Consider the following 18516-nt stretch of genomic DNA (forward strand, 5'->3'; position numbering starts at 1 on the left):
TCAAGGTAATATTCCTGACTAATTTACAGTTCAATCAAACTTATTTACACCTGTACAAAGGTATAATTGAGCAATTTCAAGGTAATATTCCTGACTAGTTTACAGTTCAATCAAACTTATTTACACCTGTACAAAGGTATAATTGAGCAATTTCAAGGTAATATTCCTGACTAGTTTACAGTTCAATCAAACTTATTTACACCTGTACAAAGGTATAATTGAGCAATTTCAAGGTAATATTCCTGACTAGTTTACAGTTCAATCAAACTTATTTACACATGTACAAAGGTATAATTGAGCAATTTCAAGGTAATATTCCTGACTAATTTACAGTTCAATCAAACTTATTTACACCTGTACAAAGGTATAATTGAGCAATTTCAAGGTAATATTCCTGACTAATTTACAGTTCAATCAAACTTATTTACACCTGTACAAAGGTATAATTGAGCAATTTCAAGGTAATATTCCTGACTAATTTACAGTTCAATCAAACTTATTTACACCTGTACAAAGGTATAATTGAGCAATTTCAAGGTAATATTCCTGACTAATTTACAGTTCAATCAAACTTATTTACACCTGTACAAAGGTATAATTGAGCAATTTCAAGGTAATATTCCTGACTAATTTACAGTTCAATCAAACTTATTTACACCTGTACAAAGGTATAATTGAGCAATTTCAAGGTAATATTCCTGACTAATTTACAGTTCAATCAAACTTATTTACACCTGTACAAAGGTATAATTGAGCAATTTCAAGGTAATATTCCTGACTAATTTACAGTTCAATCAAACTTATTTACACCTGTACAAAGGTATAATTGAGCAATTTCAAGGTAATATTCCTGACTAATTTACAGTTCAATCAAACTTATTTACACCTGTACAAAGGTATAATTGAGCAATTTCAAGGTAATATTCCTGACTAATTTACAGTTCAATCAAACTTATTTACACCTGTACAAAGGTATAATTGAGCAATTTCAAGGTAATATTCCTGACTAATTTACAGTTCAATCAAACTTATTTACACCTGTACAAAGGTATAATTGAGCAATTTCAAGGTAATATTCCTGACTAATTTACAGTTCAATCAAACTTATTTACACCTGTACAAAGGTATAATTGAGCAATTTCAAGGTAATATTCCTGACTAATTTACAGTTCAATCAAACTTATTTACACCTGTACAAAGGTATAATTGAGCAATTTCAAGGTAATATTCCTGACTAATTTACAGTTCAATCAAACTTATTTACACCTGTACAAAGGTATAATTGAGCAATTTCAAGGTAATATTCCTGACTAATTTACAGTTCAATCAAACTTATTTACACCTGTACAAAGGTATAATTGAGCAATTTCAAGGTAATATTCCTGACTAATTTACAGTTCAATCAAACTTATTTACACCTGTACAAAGGTATAATTGAGCAATTTCAAGGTAATATTCCTGACTAATTTACAGTTCAATCAAACTTATTTACACCTGTACAAAGGTATAATTGAGCAATTTCAAGGTAATATTCCTGACTAATTTACAGTTCAATCAAACTTATTTACACCTGTACAAAGGTATAATTGAGCAATTTCAAGGTAATATTCCTGACTAATTTACAGTTCAATCAAACTTATTTACACCTGTACAAAGGTATAATTGAGCAATTTCAAGGTAATATTCCTGACTAATTTACAGTTCAATCAAACTTATTTACACCTGTACAAAGGTATAATTGAGCAATTTCAAGGTAATATTCCTGACTAATTTACAGTTCAATCAAACTTATTTACACCTGTACAAAGGTATAATTGAGCAATTTCAAGGTAATATTCCTGACTAATTTACAGTTCAATCAAACTTATTTACACCTGTACAAAGGTATAATTGAGCAATTTCAAGGTAATATTCCTGACTAATTTACAGTTCAATCAAACTTATTTACACCTGTACAAAGGTATAATTGAGCAATTTCAAGGTAATATTCCTGACTAATTTACAGTTCAATCAAACTTATTTACACCTGTACAAAGGTATAATTGAGCAATTTCAAGGTAATATTCCTGACTAATTTACAGTTCAATCAAACTTATTTACACCTGTACAAAGGTATAATTGAGCAATTTCAAGGTAATATTCCTGACTAATTTACAGTTCAATCAAACTTATTTACACCTGTACAAAGGTATAATTGAGCAATTTCAAGGTAATATTCCTGACTAATTTACAGTTCAATCAAACTTATTTACACATGTACAAAGGTATAATTGAGCAATTTCAAGGTAATATTCCTGACTAATTTACAGTTCAATCAAACTTATTTACACCTGTACAAAGGTATAATTGAGCAATTTCAAGGTAATATTCCTGACTAATTTACAGTTCAATCAAACTTATTTACACCTGTACAAAGGTATAATTGAGCAATTTCAAGGTAATATTCCTGACTAATTTACAGTTCAATCAAACTTATTTACACCTGTACAAAGGTATAATTGAGCAATTTCAAGGTAATATTCCTGACTAATTTACAGTTCAATCAAACTTATTTACACCTGTACAAAGGTATAATTGAGCAATTTCAAGGTAATATTCCTGACTAATTTACAGTTCAATCAAACTTATTTACACCTGTACAAAGGTATAATTGAGCAATTTCAAGGTAATATTCCTGACTAATTTACAGTTCAATCAAACTTATTTACACCTGTACAAAGGTATAATTGAGCAATTTCAAGGTAATATTCCTGACTAATTTACAGTTCAATCAAACTTATTTACACATGTACAAAGGTATAATTGAGCAATTTCAAGGTAATATTCCTGACTAATTTACAGTTCAATCAAACTTATTTACACCTGTACAAAGGTATAATTGAGCAATTTCAAGGTAATATTCCTGACTAATTTACAGTTCAATCAAACTTATTTACACCTGTACAAAGGTATAATTGAGCAATTTCAAGGTAATATTCCTGACTAATTTACAGTTCAATCAAACTTATTTACACCTGTACAAAGGTATAATTGAGCAATTTCAAGGTAATATTCCTGACTAATTTACAGTTCAATCAAACTTATTTACACATGTACAAAGGTATAATTGAGCAATTTCAAGGTAATATTCCTGACTAATTTACAGTTCAATCAAACTTATTTACACCTGTACAAAGGTATAATTGAGCAATTTCAAGGTAATATTCCTGACTAATTTACAGTTCAATCAAACTTATTTACACCTGTACAAAGGTATAATTGAGCAATTTCAAGGTAATATTCCTGACTAATTTACAGTTCAATCAAACTTATTTACACCTGTACAAAGGTATAATTGAGCAATTTCAAGGTAATATTCCTGACTAATTTACAGTTCAATCAAACTTATTTACACCTGTACAAAGGTATAATTGAGCAATTTCAAGGTAATATTCCTGACTAATTTACAGTTCAATCAAACTGTTTTAAATTACCAGCGCATCGGTGGTCTAGTGGTAGAATACTCGCCTGCCACGCGGGTGACCCGGGTTCGATTCCCGGTCGATGCATCAATATTTTTCTGGAACGCCGAAGAAGAAGAAGAAGAAGTTTTACATTACCAAAAGATGATGTGGTCAGATCAGCTCTGCCAACAAAATGTTTAGAATTCAATTAACAAATCTGAACCCTGAAGACTTCCACCAGGACGTTAAAACAACAATCCTCCTTATTGTCTCAAGTGTCAGGCCTTCTAAACTACCGCCACGCCGTAAGAGCAATGGGAGAGAACTGTGATCGATACTCGCTGTTTAACTTGTGCACGCCACACACTCCATCACCACAGCGCTGTCCATCATCAGCCACCGCGGCGGTAATGACGACAACCTTCTTTCTTTATTTATTTATTTGGTGTTAAACGTCGTTTTCAACCACGAAGGTTATATCGCGACGGGGAAAGGGGGGAAGATGGGATAGAGCCACTTGTCAATTGTTCACAAAAGCACTAATCAAAAATTTGCTCCAGGGGCTTGCAACGTAGTACAATGTATTACCTTACTGGGAGAATGCAAGTTTCCAGTACAAAGGACTTAACATTTCTTACATACTGCTTGACTAAAATCTTTACAAAAATTGACTATATTCTATACAAGAAACACTTAACAAGGGTAAAAAGAGAAACAGAATCCGTTAGTCGCCTCTTACGACATGCTGGGGAGCATCGGGTAAATTCTTCCTCCTAACCCGCGGGGGGTGACAACCTTCTGCCTGCTCATTACGTCATTACGAAGTACGTCACTGCACAGTCCTCGACGTACTGGCAGCAGACATTGCTAGCGTTACTCATACTTATGCTGCTCATAACTCGAAATTCAAGAATAAAGAACTATTTTGCGAAATATCTGCTTTTAACATAATTTTTTCTACTCCACGAACAGCCTAAACATTTTACATTAAGTTTTGTTACCGCCCATAACCAACCGTCCAATGTTCAAAGCAAACCAGGCATTCGATTTTAAAGCGACGATGAAAACAAATACAAAAAGTCCACATTTTGCACAATTTTTCGCGTGACTGCTTCAAACTAAAACAGAAAACAAAAATAATGCTGAATTTGAAGACTAGTAAGTTATGTACATAATCAAAGTTCAACACGCACAAAACGGAATAGACGATTTTCGGAAATAATTCCGTCGGGTTTGTAAGGGTTGTCGAAGAGTGACCTTTTCTTGCAAAACCTCGTTCAAACATTGTACGGGCCAATCACTAGCTCACTTTGTCCAAAGGCTTTGGGTTTATGCCCTTGTGAGGGGCAAATGGTACAATCCTTGTGAATATTTCCAAGGGACATTTACTTATACAAACACGAGTGCACTGTTTAACAAGCATGCACCCAGTGTTGGAAAACCAGCATAACACTCCAAGCACACAAAACTGCAGCAAACACACATCGCCTTTAATTAATTTCCCCTTTCTTCGTTTCTTTACATGTTCTTCGTTTTAAGCCCCAGGCTTGAAAAGAACTCGTAGTTCTAAACGGAGTGGAGACAAGTGTTGGTGTATTAAACCTCGACAAAGGCTCAGGCAAATTACGTTTGAAGATCTGGTGAAGAATCAGCGTTTTTTAGCCATCGCTGGGCAAATTATTACTCAAAAGATCAATCGCTTTGCACGAGGAAAAAATGGAGAAATACAAACCTGATGTTGTTTGCAAATGCTCTTGTCTGATCGCACGCTGTTGGCTGTTCTTGCCTCTAATAACAGCTCGGCCATAAACCCGTGTGTCGCAACGGATATTTAATCCGCCTGCCCGGCTCCATAATTGTTTGTTCGTCACACATCGCATCGTCATAAAGCACGTCATGATTGTGTTATACAAACACACCCACACACACACAGACCCACACACACCCACACACACACACACACATAACCCAATAAAAACAGAGCAGAATACATCAGCTATCCACTTATGAAAAAAAATACTCTGAACGCACACCACAAAAATAAATCATTGACATGTCACAATAATGATTTTTACTTTCTTCTTCTATTTTTTAAAAAATCAATTACTGTTCTTTACTAAGCCACCAGGTCAACCTAGGCCACGATACACGTGTTAGTGTGTGTGTGTGTGTGTGTGTGTGTGTGTGTGTGAGTGTGTGCGTGTGTGCGTGTGTGTGTGTGTGTGTGTGTGTGTGTGTGTGTGTGCGCGCGCGCGCGTGCGTGTGTGTGTCTGTGTGCGTGCGTGTATGTGTGTGAGTGCGCGCGTGCGTGTTTATGTAAGGTGGTGCGCAGCACTGCATAATTATAACATCTTTTTAAGGCACCACAAGTGTTTACCCCCTAAAATAACCTACAGTAAATTATACAAACTTTTTGTAAAGGAGCTAGAAATTGTCACACAACGAGTCAACCGGTACAAACTAATCCCGTCCTGGATGATTTCCTTCTTTGCGGTTTTAGTCGGCCTGCGGGAAATTGAAAGACAACGACGACGCCATCACGTGACCAGACTCTAAGACCCGGATGTAGGTCTGGGATTGACCGAAGTGTCTGCCTTCGACCGGTAAGCGATCGGTAATGAAGGGGAAACGGCGTTGGTGTCTCTTGGTTACTGTCGTGGAAATAACTTGATGTGTGTTCTGCTCTTCCAGCGTAGACCTACTGAAAAAAGGTGTTTGCCCACGGATAATTTGAAACCCTATTAATTTTTGGGGGGAACGCAGAAGAAGAAGAAGAAGAAGAAGAAGAAGTTTTGGAGAAAAGCTCATTGTAATCTGCATGATTTCTTCTTTTTTTGTTGTCAACAAACACATATTTTGAACTTTTTTCCTTTCATACAGGTTTTAGGTCTTATTTAAACCTTTACCAAGTCCTATGACTCCCTCCAGCCCTCGTCTCTCCCCCCCCCCCAGCCCCCCCCCCCCCCCACAATCCTACTCTTTCCCCTCTGAACAATGATTAATCTTGTGGTTGGTGCTGTCGTCATGTTCCACAAAAAAACTATTAAAAAACCTTCCAGCACCACTGAACTAAAATACAATCGACAAAATAAACGCCACATGACCAATTAACCTTTATCATGTGCCTGTGCCGATAATGTTTTCCAAACCCTGCAAGTAGCCAACCCCTCTGCGAAGCACTACGGGCCAGTCGATACAGAGTGAACCAGAAAGGGGGAAACATCCTCTAGTGATGCTTGCCGTCGCTCTGTCGGTGGTACCAGTGATAAAGCAATAGCACTTAGCCAATTCATGCAGGCCATACAAACGACAGACTGACACAGCCGAAAAATGCCACGAACGTTCTTCTTCATCATCCACAGGCGCATGAATGGATCGATGAGTGTCGTGTGTCTCAGCCCCCCCCCCCCCCCCCCCCCCCCACTTCACACAAACACACTTATCCCGACACAGCAACGCCTCTCCCGTTCCATTTACCCCCTCCCCCCCCCCCCCCCTTATCCATCCTTCCTTGATTCTTCGTGCTGACCGTCCGATTTTAATATAACCCAAAATTGCTCTCAAGATTTAGCAGGAATGTGCTATCAAAGTTAAGACAGACTTACAGACAGACTAACAGACAGACTGACATACAGACCAACCGAATGGGTAGGATTGTCAAGACACAGACCGACAGAGACAGGCTCACAGCGATTGAGACCTAGACAGGGGTAAGTGGTCGAGAGGGGAGTTTGAGACAGAAAATCACCAGAAATATGGAACGCCAAATACGCAATGTCCCCGCGGAATTCCGGCCGGAATTCCGCGCGGACTTTTGAGCTTTTCTCGTCGTTGATAAGTCAAAAATTCCGGCCGAACTTTTATTGTCCTCGCGCAATTCCGGCCGGAATTCCGGTCGGAATTCCCCCCGGAATTCCGCCCGGACTTTCGAGCTATTCTCTACTCACTAAAAACATGGAATGGGAATTTACCGGACACTCATATTGTAATTGCTTTGAAATCAAGGGCGATTACTCCAATTTTTCAAAACGCAGTATTACAAATAGCAATGGATGTTGCGCTGTTATGGTGCAAGATGTGAATGCGATCATTGCCAAGACCCAATTTCATAGGTGCTTTAGATACGTACTGAAATCAACAACTGTCCTGCTTCCTTTGCATGCATGAATTATGTTGTTGTTGTTGTTGTTGTTGTTGTTGTTGTTGTTGTTGTTGTTGTTGCAGACATGAATTGAGTTGTTGTTGTTGTTGTTGTTGTTTTTGTTGTCAGAGATGTATTTTCTGGTTTATTACACCCCCGGTATAGGGGTGTGTATAGGATTCGGTCGATGTGTTTGTTTGTTTGTGTGTTTGTGTTCGCATATACATCTCAAGAATGAACGGACCGATCGTCACCAAACTTGGTGAACAGGTTCTATACATTCCTGAGACGGTCCTTACAAAAATTGGGACCAGTCAAACACACGGTTAGGGAGTTATTGGTGGATTAAGATTCTACAAGGACTTATAGAGGGACATATTAATGGTCAAAGGGAAATAACCTTCTCAGTTGGTGGCAGTGAGAATGGTAAGGACGGGGGTGTTTTTCCTACCTCGGAGGAATTTCTTGTTTTTGGCTGGTATGGCATTTTATTCAAGTAAGGGTATGTATATTTGTCATTCGACGAAAAGGCCTTGTCAGACCTTTTTTGACTTAAAAGAGCGCAAAGGAAGGACAGTTGTTATACATGTGCGAAATCCTTTCAAAGTAGAAAGAGGTGTAAAACGACACAAATGACTCATTTCATGCCCCATTCGTTACTCATCAGACTGCTAGATTTTTCCGTTAAGACCAAGGTCACAAAGAACAACACTGTTCCGCGAATATCTGCTCGGGCGTCAGAAAATACTGTTACAAATTATATTTCTTTCTTTTTCCAAATTGGGGAGAGGGTGAGGTGGGGGATGAGGCAGCGTTTCAGATGTGCGTGTGTGTGCGTGCGTGTGTATGAGTGTGTGTGTGTGTGTGTGTGTTTATAAGTGTGTGTGTGTGTGTGTGTGTGTGTGTGTGTGTGTGTGTGTGTGTGTGTGTGTGTGTGTGTGTGTGTGTGCGCGCGCACGCGATTATGATACACGCTCACAGAAAAAAAGGATAGTGGACAAATCAAACCGATGCACAAAAGGTCAGAATCTCTGTGTTCAGTCAGTCAAAATCCTTTATTTGAATCAAGGGAAACAACTCATGAGCACTTTTCTGAAGTGTGTACTGTTTGCAAGAACCGCTTCCATGAAATAGCTGTGTTCACACTCGCACACGCGCGCGCGCGATTAATGTTGATTCTTTGATCTGACTCTCTTCCAATCCCACTGTTTTGATGTCTCTATCTAAAAGTCCGTGCAAAACGAGTGCCGAACGTTTGCGATAAAAGTCCGGGCGGAAATGCGCGAGGACATTTTAACCTCGATCCGATTCTCTTCCGTTTCAACTTTTTTTAAAATTTCTCGATCTAAAACTCCGGGGGGAAAGTGCCGAACCCATACGAGCGTTCCCGATAAAAGTCCGGGCGGAATTGCGCGCGGACATTTTAACCAATCAACGACAAGAAAAGCTCAAATTGCGTATAGCCTCATGTACACTTAGAAACGACAAAACTGACGGAATGATCAACTCAACATAGCTGATAAAGATCAAGTGATGGCGCAATCTCTAACGTAACAGGATATGAAATGGCACTTCACACAAACCCAAACACTTCTGCTTTCACACCAACACGCCAAAAAGGTCCGAATCAGTTTAACACAGTTTATTTTACCCTCTTTTCCATAACCCTTTTTCACAAACAACACTAAAACGAGCAAAGCACCATCCGGATTAGAACTAAAAAAAAATAATAATAAAAAAAAGATACTTCGCGGCGTTGCAAGGGGCCTTATCACTCAGTTTTCAGCACAATGTTCATGTTGGGTCGCTTCGGTTGTCGAGAAGCAATAGAATGTCGCAGCGCAGATGAAAAGGAGAGGAGTTATTGGCAGAATTACCACCGCAGATCAACAGGGCATGGCGGGGAATAAGTTTCGGGGTTAGATGCGATCTAAAAGGAATTAACTTAGCAGGTGCTGGGGGCTAGATAAGTGTGCGAAGGGTTTTTGCGCTGAAACGGCGTTTGGAATCTTTTTCACAGGCTGGGGGGAAGAGGGGGGAAATTGACTGTGGCGGTTTTGCAATAAAGAGATCCTGATCGGCAAAATCTCTCTCTCTCTCTCTCTCTCTCTCTCTCTCTCTCTCTCTCTCTCTCTCTCTCTCTCTCTCTCTCTCTCTCTCTCTCTCTCTCTCTCTCTCTCTCTCTCTCTCTCTCTCTCTGGACGGAGGGATAACCCCGCATCCCCCATTTTAATTGAAAGCAACAAAAAGTGTGCATGCGCGCACACAAGCATGTATACAGGACTGTAGCATTCTTCTCATGCATACAGGAAGGGCAATAACTCTAGATGAATCCATCAACCCCTCCCTGACATTTCTTGTCAAACCTCAAACTGCAACAAGCGGCAAGAGAAGAGATTTTTGGAAAAAATACAGGTGAATGAGCAAGAAGGCAGAAAAAAGAAAAGAATTCATGAAGAAAAAGAGAGCATGACAGGAAAGAGGAACCAAAAATCTACCTAACAGCAAACTAGAAAGCTCCTGCGGTTCCAAAAACAGGAGGGGCCTTTAATTTCATAACCGCAGTGCCCCACTGCGGGACCTAATAGAAATCACCCGCTAGGTACACGCGCACTCAAGTTAACCTCTGCTTTGACCTGTGGCTGTGTGCCAAGAGAGAGCAGAACACACACGCCGTAGACCAGATAAATAGGTGCTTGATTTTGGTATTTTGATTTTACATAACATTAAACCTTTCTTGGGGTTCATGGTCATGGCAACAGCCATAATAATATTATATCATGTATAATATTATATTTCAGCATATGTGAATTACATGTCATCATAACAAACTGTCATACATTTTTTATTCCTCATCATTCTGATTGATCACAACCAAACCTACTATCAGTGGACACATCCAAATGCAAGCGCCTGTTCTTGACAAATTGCCACAGTGACTGATCTAAAAATATAGGTCCTTTGCCGCCACGGACACTGTTTGGCCTGTAGGTAAAATGTACAATGTATTTTCTGATTTGTGCACAAAAGCTTTTTTTCTTTTTTTCTTTTTTTTAACATAACAATGTTTAATGTTACTGTATGTTTGAAAGACCATGGTCACATTTGTAAAACAAATGTTAAATTAAAAAATAAATAACATTTTGGTTCATGATTTTTTCCTACACCTGTGCTAAAACTAAGAAGTAAAAATGTCGGTATATAAGTCACTCAAATACTTCAAAGAATGAATGGTTAGAGTTTGTTGCGGTTGACCCTGGACAGTTCGACCTACGATGTTTTTGTTGAACAATTTTGTCCAAAAAAAAGAAAAAAAGTAAGGGCAGTAACTCAAGACGTGTGGCAGTGTCCCATAGGCAACCGCAGAGTTATCCTGTCCATAGGCAAGCGCTTACTTGATCCCAATTACTAGGCGTCTCCGGACGCCTAGAAAAAGCACCCAGCATGGGAAAGGACCGAACTAGGCTAATTACACACTGTACAAGTTCTAACCCTAGCTTCTAAACGAAAACAGAAACGAACGCACAAGCAAACATCAAATTCATACATTTTGTTCATCATATTATCACTACCAACCAACACCCTCCTCCTCCCCCCCCCCCCCACAATGCAGCATTCATTATTACTCATCATCTCCCTACACCCACCCCCCCCCCCCCCCCCCGACTCATTTCATGACGAGACATAAACACGCGCATCACCATAAAACCCACACAACAGTTCTTGACAACGCAGCGGGCATTCACGACAAAAACACACACGCAGCAGCTTCAAACAAACGCAATACAAACACAATGCTGACAGGGAGAGTGTAAAACGCTACCACCTGAAGAGCTCTTACACTATTCTTCGTGAACTCGCCGCTTAAAACGATAACTTGAGCTATGAAGGGTGAACATCAGAACAGAGAAAACATTTTACCTGCGACCCCCTCTGGTGACGGAACGGGACACAGTGCAGCGGAACGGGGACTGCGGAGAAACATGCGATTCAGGGGAATGTTGAATGTCTAGGTTTGAGAAGAGGTGTGTGTGTGTGTGTGTGTGTGTGTGTGTGTGTGTGTGTGTGTGTGTGTGTGTGTGTGTTTGTGTGTGCTTGCATGCAAGCGTGCGTTGGAAGGTGCATGCGTGTGAGTGTGTGTGTGTACGTACGTGTGTGTGTGTGTGTGCATAATCTCCATGCACCGCTGTGTGCAAATTGCGAGATAAAAATCCGAATTCTGAAGCACTGCAAACTCTTTCTTTCTTTCTTTCTTTATTTGGTGTTTAACGTCGTTTTCAACCACGAAGGTTATATCGCGATGGGGAAATGGGGGGGGGGAGGAGGAGATGGGATAGAGCCACTTGTTAATTGTTTCTTGTTCACAAAAGCACTAATCAAAAAATTGCTCCAGGGGCTTGCAACGTAGTACAATAAATTACCTTACTGGGAGAATGCAAGTTTCCAGTACAAAGGACTTAACATACTGCAAACTCAGCAACATAAAAATAATACATTCATGTTTTAATGAGTAGTAATGCAGAGTGTTTCACATACATCCACTTGACCGATGAAAGCCCATTGTCACAAAACACCCCCGACTTTACACTTTGGATCAACAAGGTCAACAAACAGATGCACAAGAGCGTGCGTCCTTAACTGGGAGGTGGCCTCTCACCGAAGAGTGTCCTCTCATCGGAGGGCTATCACATAACAGACACCAATGCATCATTTAAGAGACCATGACAAAGTAACGGTTAAATTGTTCAGTCAACAAACACAATTTCCAAATAAGAAACTTGCCATTCTGTCAACATAAGGGAGGACAACACAGGAAGGTGAGACAGGGCGACTAAATCAGCCAAGCACAAATTGTTTGTTTGTTTGTCTGCTTAACGCCCAGTCCACCACGAAGGGTGATATCAGGGCGGTGCTGTTTTGACATTTAACGTGCGCCACACACAAGACAGAAGTCGCAGCACAGGCTTCATGTCTCACCCAGTCACATTATTCTGACACCGGACCAACCAGTAGCCAAGCACAAAGCCAAGTTCTGTCTTTTTCTTCCCCCCTCGGTGTTGTAAAGCTAATCCTGGGGAAAGCTTGACAAACGTCGCCACACCATCTTCTCCATGCTCTTTCTTTATTTGGTGTTTAACGTCGTTTTCAACCACGAAGGTTATATCGCGACGGGGAAAAGGGGGGGGCGGGGAGATGGGATAGAGCCACTTGTTAATTGTTTCTTGTTCACAAAAGCACTAATCAAAAAATTGCTCCAGGGGCTTGTAAGGTAGTACAATATATTACCTTACTGGGAGAATGCAAGTTTCCAGTACACAGGACTTAACATTTCTTACATACTGCTTGACTAAAATCTTTACAAACATTGACTATATTCTATACAAGAAACACTTAACAAGGGTAAAAGGAGAAACAGAATCCGTTAGTCGCCTCTTACGACATGCTGGGGAGCATCGGGTAAATTCTTCCCCCTAACCCGCGGGGGGTCCATGCTCTTTAGTCTTGTGACTAGCACAAGAAACTTTAAGTCTGCATACGAATTGTACGTGCGCCGTGGTGGCGTATGGCATGCTTTAAAGGACTTCGGCCAAGTAATATCGGGCATAAATCTGATCCTAGCGAAAGCTTCACAAACGTAGCCTAATTGTTCAGACTATCCCAAATGGCAAACCGGTACGGTTGGCCTAGTGGTAAGGCGTCCGCCCGGTGATCGGGAGGTCGTGGGTTCGAACCCCGGCCGGGTCATACCTAAGACTTTAACATTGGCAATCTAGTGGCTGCTCCGCCTGGCGTCTGGCATTATGGGGTTATAAGTGCTGGGACTGGTTGGTCCGGTGTCAGAATAATGTGACTGGGTGAGACACGAAGCCTGTGCTGCGACTTCTGTCTTGTGTGTGGCGCACGTTACATGTCAAAGCAGCACCGCCCTGACATGGCCCTTCGTGGTCGGCTGGGCGTTAAGCAAACAAACAAACAAACTAACGAACAAAATCCCTAATGGCGGTCTTCCATTGAGCCCGAAGTCGATTTGGCAAAGTCTTTTTACCCAAAACGTGACTCCGTGCCTGAGCTCCGTGCGGCCAGCTTTGCGAAGCATACTTCGAGTAGTCGACTTCTCCCAATTAACGGCAGGCTAATACGTCACTTCTCATCTGTTGCAATACATCTACCCATATAACTGACTTATCGGTATCCTTTGAACCTTGACCTCTGTTCATTATTGCCCGTCAAATCCCTTTACCCTGAATGACAAACACATCATGTCACTGTACAGAACAAGAAATTCCTCCGAGGTAGGAAAAACACCCCCGTCAAAGGGAAATAACCTTCTCAGTTGGTGGCAGTGACTGAGTGAGAATGGTTATTTCCCTTTGACCATTAAGATGTCCCTCTATAAGTCCTTGTATAATTTTAATCCACCAATAACTCCCTAACCGTGTGTTTGACTGGTCCCAATTTTTGTAAGGACCGTCAAGGAATGTATAGAACCTGTTCACCAAGTTTGGTGACGATCGGTCCGTTCATTCTTGAGATCTATATGCGAACACAAACACACAAACAAACAAACAAACAAACAAACACATCGACCGAAACCTATACACACCCCTATACCGGGGGTTGAAGGCGGTTGAAAGGAGAAACAAAGGATTTCTCAGCGGTTTTCTCAACAGAGTGCAGAGTTGTTGAGGACACGGCCAGCCAAGATTTAGGACCTCTGGCCGTCATGTTAAGTGTTGGCCCTTGTAATCTTGCCGCCATTTAGCATGTGTCCCCTTCAGACACACAAGGACGGCAGTCGCTTCTCAGCGGGATTAGTTATGGCTTTCTTTGTGGTCCTTTAAAGAAAGGGGGAAATAATTAGCCCGTGTGGGTGCAGGTAAACGTGTTTCTTTAAATACCTGGAGTTTTTGTATTCCATGTAAGTTTAACGTGTTTTGTCTCGACATGTATTTCTCTCTCTCTCGAGTGTACACAGAGATAAGAACAGCCTCGCTTTCACCTAGATCCTGCCTAAAAACAATGTTCAGACCTCATGTTCAGACTCGGCGTAATGATTCCGAAAGGACTACTTTTTAGCGGTCAAGTTCAGTCGTCCGCATACTCGAAAGTGAAAAAAAGATGAAACGTTTTGCTACAGTATCGGAGGATGAACTGTCGAAGAAGAAAAAGAATCTCGTGCCAACCACTACGCAGAAGACCATCCGAGTTGTCCAGAAGAAGTTCTCAAACACGTCACGTTCCAGATCAAAAGACGACATTCTATTCTCTGACGTCACTATTCTTGGTTTACGGTACCATTCGGCGGCTTTGCTACGAGTATGCCATAGTCTTGGTTGGCCGAGACCTTGAGGTGGAATGCGAGTGATTAGGTTTGTTGATTTTGCTCGGAGAAGTGGTCCGTGTTCAAGCAAGTTTCTTTCTTCTTTGAAAACAAAAACCCTAAGACCAGTGAATGTCGAGATATATATGTTAATTGGATCTGTGATCCAAACATGCCTTTTGGTCAATCTCGATGGCAGTTTATTCCACTCGCCCTACGGGCTTGTGGAATAAACTTCCATCTCGATTGACCAAAAGCCATGTTTGGATCACAGATCCAATTAACGTATAGTGTTCTGACTATGATATCGGTTTGTTTGTTGTTGTTTTTTGTTTTTTGTTGTTGTGTGTGTTGCAAAACTGAATCTTAACTCCAGGTAGACAGGCCTTGTAGTTGAGTTTGTCGACTGCAAATTAGAGTTAACATTTATCTTGACACTTTTTTTCCTGAAAGTACAAGGATCTTCCATGTTAACAAAACATACTCCATGCCGCTTAAATTTCAAATCGACGAACAACAGTGGCTTACGTCTTCTGTATCTTCCACTTATATATTGTGCACAACCACTTATAGAGTGTACAACCACTTATATAGTGCACGACCACGCTCGCTCGGACAACTGTTATTTTACTCACATACATTATATAAAAAAAATAGACCTTCTAAATAATTTACTAATTTCGAACTAAACAAACCAAAGACTTCTGGCGGGGTGTGTGTGCGGGGGGGGGGGGGGGGGTATGACCTGACGTACTCTTATGTGCTAATCTATCACTTCAACACCAAACATGTAGCTCATCCAGTCGGACACTCAAGTCGTGCGTGTTGTGGTCAGCTGACAAACGTTTGTGTCCGTCACAGGTGAAGTCAAACATCCGTCACGGCCACTAACCACATTTGTTGCTTCGGACACGTGTCCAGTCCGTCCAAGCTCATTTGTTTGAAATTCTTCAAGAGATAGAGAAAAACTGCTACATAAGAGAAAAGAGAAAAATATATCCCTACAAACACACACGTTTGCTTGCTTGCAATTCTTCAAGAGATAGAGAGAAGCTGCTACAAAGTAAAATATAAGGGGAAAATATATATATATCTACAAACACACACGTTTTGAGTTCGTCCAAGCTCATTTGTTTGCACTTCTTCAAGAGATTGAGATCTGCTAAATAAAATAAAAGAGAAAAATATATCCCTACAAACACACACGTTTCCAGTCCGTCCAAGCTATTTTTTTTTTGTTTTTTTTTTGTTTTTTGCAATTCATCAAGAGACAGAGAGAAACTGCTACATTAAACAGATAAAGGAGAAACATATCCCTAAATCGTCTTTCCCGTTTATCACTTTATGACTAGTCTCCCCTCTCAGCTCTTGGGTCCCTTGGTTATCTACACGTCCAATTAAATTCGTGTCTTCGAGTCAGCAGTGCAGAAATGCTTGCATTGTTGACTAAAACTATTCACTACTGAGATGCCTCAAAACCAAACCATTTCCCGTTAAATTTCGATATCAAAGCCTCAGCCACAGCTACAGCTGCTTTGCATTGTATCAGAACAAAGAAATATAGATCTATATGTCATGTTTACTCTGAAATTGTTGAGTAAAACTATTCACTACTGAGATACCTCAAAACCGAACCATTTCCCGTTAATTTAGATAGCAAAGCCTCAATCCTCCCAACAACCGTTTTTATATCAGAACCAGAGACGTCAATAAATTGCATCAAAGGTTGAACGTGCAGAACTGAAAGAGGCCACAAAGGCAAGCAGAACGAAACAACCAATCAGACACCACGGGAAGCAAATCAAGCCAACATGCCACGACCAATCAGGCAGGCCGTAACAAGTGATCCTCGGCACAGCACCCAAATCAACCCAATTAGTCTCAGATTCCCCGAGGAGGGACCCCGAGGGCCTTTACCTATACACACAGAACCATGCAAACACTCTCGGCAAAGTCTTTCGAAGCAAAGAGAAGAAAGAATCAATGGCGTGGGAATCCATATGTGGATTAGCATCGATGGCGTTTGGTACTTCTGTGAATCGTTTGTGTAACATTAAAACAAGACGGTCTCTGCTGACTTGTTGTGGTTTTAGATACACGAATTAAGTGCATCTGAAACGAGGACACAGTGTCACGAAGAAAATACTAAACAGAATGAGAAATCAAAACATCATTCCGTGGTACACAAAAGCGCCATAAATACAGCTATACATACTTTTCTCAAGTTATTGATGACATTCGAGCATGAAATCACTCAAATCCACGCTTATTGATGTACACGCTTGCGGGAGAGGGAATATGTTTGGTCTCAGGCCAAATAAAAAATACGTACCCCAAGAATGATAAATTAAGCCATCGTTTCGTGCTTGGCAAAAGAAACCGAATATTCCAAACCAGCCACACTCTCTTCCTACTTTTCTCAAGTCACAGATCACATTCAAGCATGGATTTACTAAAAATGTACCCTCATCGATTAAGTCGCCTGTGAAATAGTCGCATGTAGGGCAAAAAACCCGCCCCCTGAATGATAAATCAAGCCATCGTTTCGTGAGAGAAAAAGAAAAAAGGAACAGTAGCCTATATTCCATACCACAGCCACATATATACCACAACGATAGCAATTTAAGCATCGATTCACTATAAATCTACACATATCGATTAACTCGCCTGTGGAATAGATAGGGGGAGTATGGTTGTGGGGCGAAATCCCCGCCCCCAGAATGATAAATCAAGCCATCGTTTCGTGCTAGGCTAGCAGCCGGGGCTGTGATAGGGAGAGTTTCTCCCCAAAGACCGCAGACTGATCAGGGGCTTTGAGGGAACTAATAGGCCCTGTCGAGAGCTATCGCTCGTTTCCAAGCACCCGGCATTACACCCTTGCCCCCCTGTTTCAAAGGCAAGGGCGAGAGGAATGTTTAGCGAAAAAACATGTAGTAGTTGCAGTAGTGGTGTGAGGTGCGTTGTGCTTCCTGCTGTCTTGCTTTTGAATGCCGTTTGCCCTGTTTCAAATGCAGACAGCGGGGGTGTTCTGGACGTCCATTTTTTTTAAGGGGATGCTCGCCAATACCAGCTGTTCAACCCAAATATCTTTGTCGTTTCATGTATAATGATAATTTAATACGAATTTTCGGTTCAAGCTCTTTCATTCCATTTGTTTTCAAGGTCAAAACATTGCATTTTTTGGTATATATTTTATATTTCATTTAAACGTCACTCTGTAAAACATTGCCATTGGCGACATTTGTCTTAGGTTAAAACACACACAGGCACGCACACACACTCTCCCTTTTATGTCCAGTAACATTCCCTTGGTGTTGGGCAAATTCTAACCTAGCGACAGCGCGCAAGCTACCCTGGTGTCCCCGTCTCGCTGATGTGTTGTTTTTAAACATATTAGAGAGAGACACAAAGAACAGCACACACAGGTGCGAGGGGTCGAAAGAAAAGATAAATAAGCAAAGTGACGCGCGGTCTCTGCTAGCAAAAAATACTCTCCTCTGCATAACCCTACCTCCTTGTTCTGTTGCCCAAACATAAACCTATCCTCTTCTCTGTTGGGATTTTTTGTTTTCAAAAAAGCTCTGGAGAATCCGTTATCGATGCATTGTAAG

The 18516-nt window shown here is 40.8% G+C and overlaps 1 protein-coding gene and 1 non-coding gene across 2 annotated transcripts in view; one reads left to right on the forward strand and one right to left on the reverse strand.

The window, feature by feature from the left end:
* Nucleotides 1-18516, reverse strand: part of LOC138977850 (arginine-glutamic acid dipeptide repeats protein-like) — a 195617-nt gene that overhangs the window by 145919 nt on the left and 31182 nt on the right. The gene's annotated exons all lie outside the window — the stretch shown is intronic.
* Trnag-gcc (transfer RNA glycine (anticodon GCC)) lies at nt 3478-3548 on the forward strand. Its single transcript has one exon. It is a non-coding gene; the product is annotated as a tRNA-Gly (tRNA).

This window comes from Littorina saxatilis, linkage group LG10 (assembly GCF_037325665.1).
Source record: "Littorina saxatilis isolate snail1 linkage group LG10, US_GU_Lsax_2.0, whole genome shotgun sequence".
NCBI lineage: Eukaryota > Metazoa > Mollusca > Gastropoda > Littorinimorpha > Littorinidae > Littorina > Littorina saxatilis.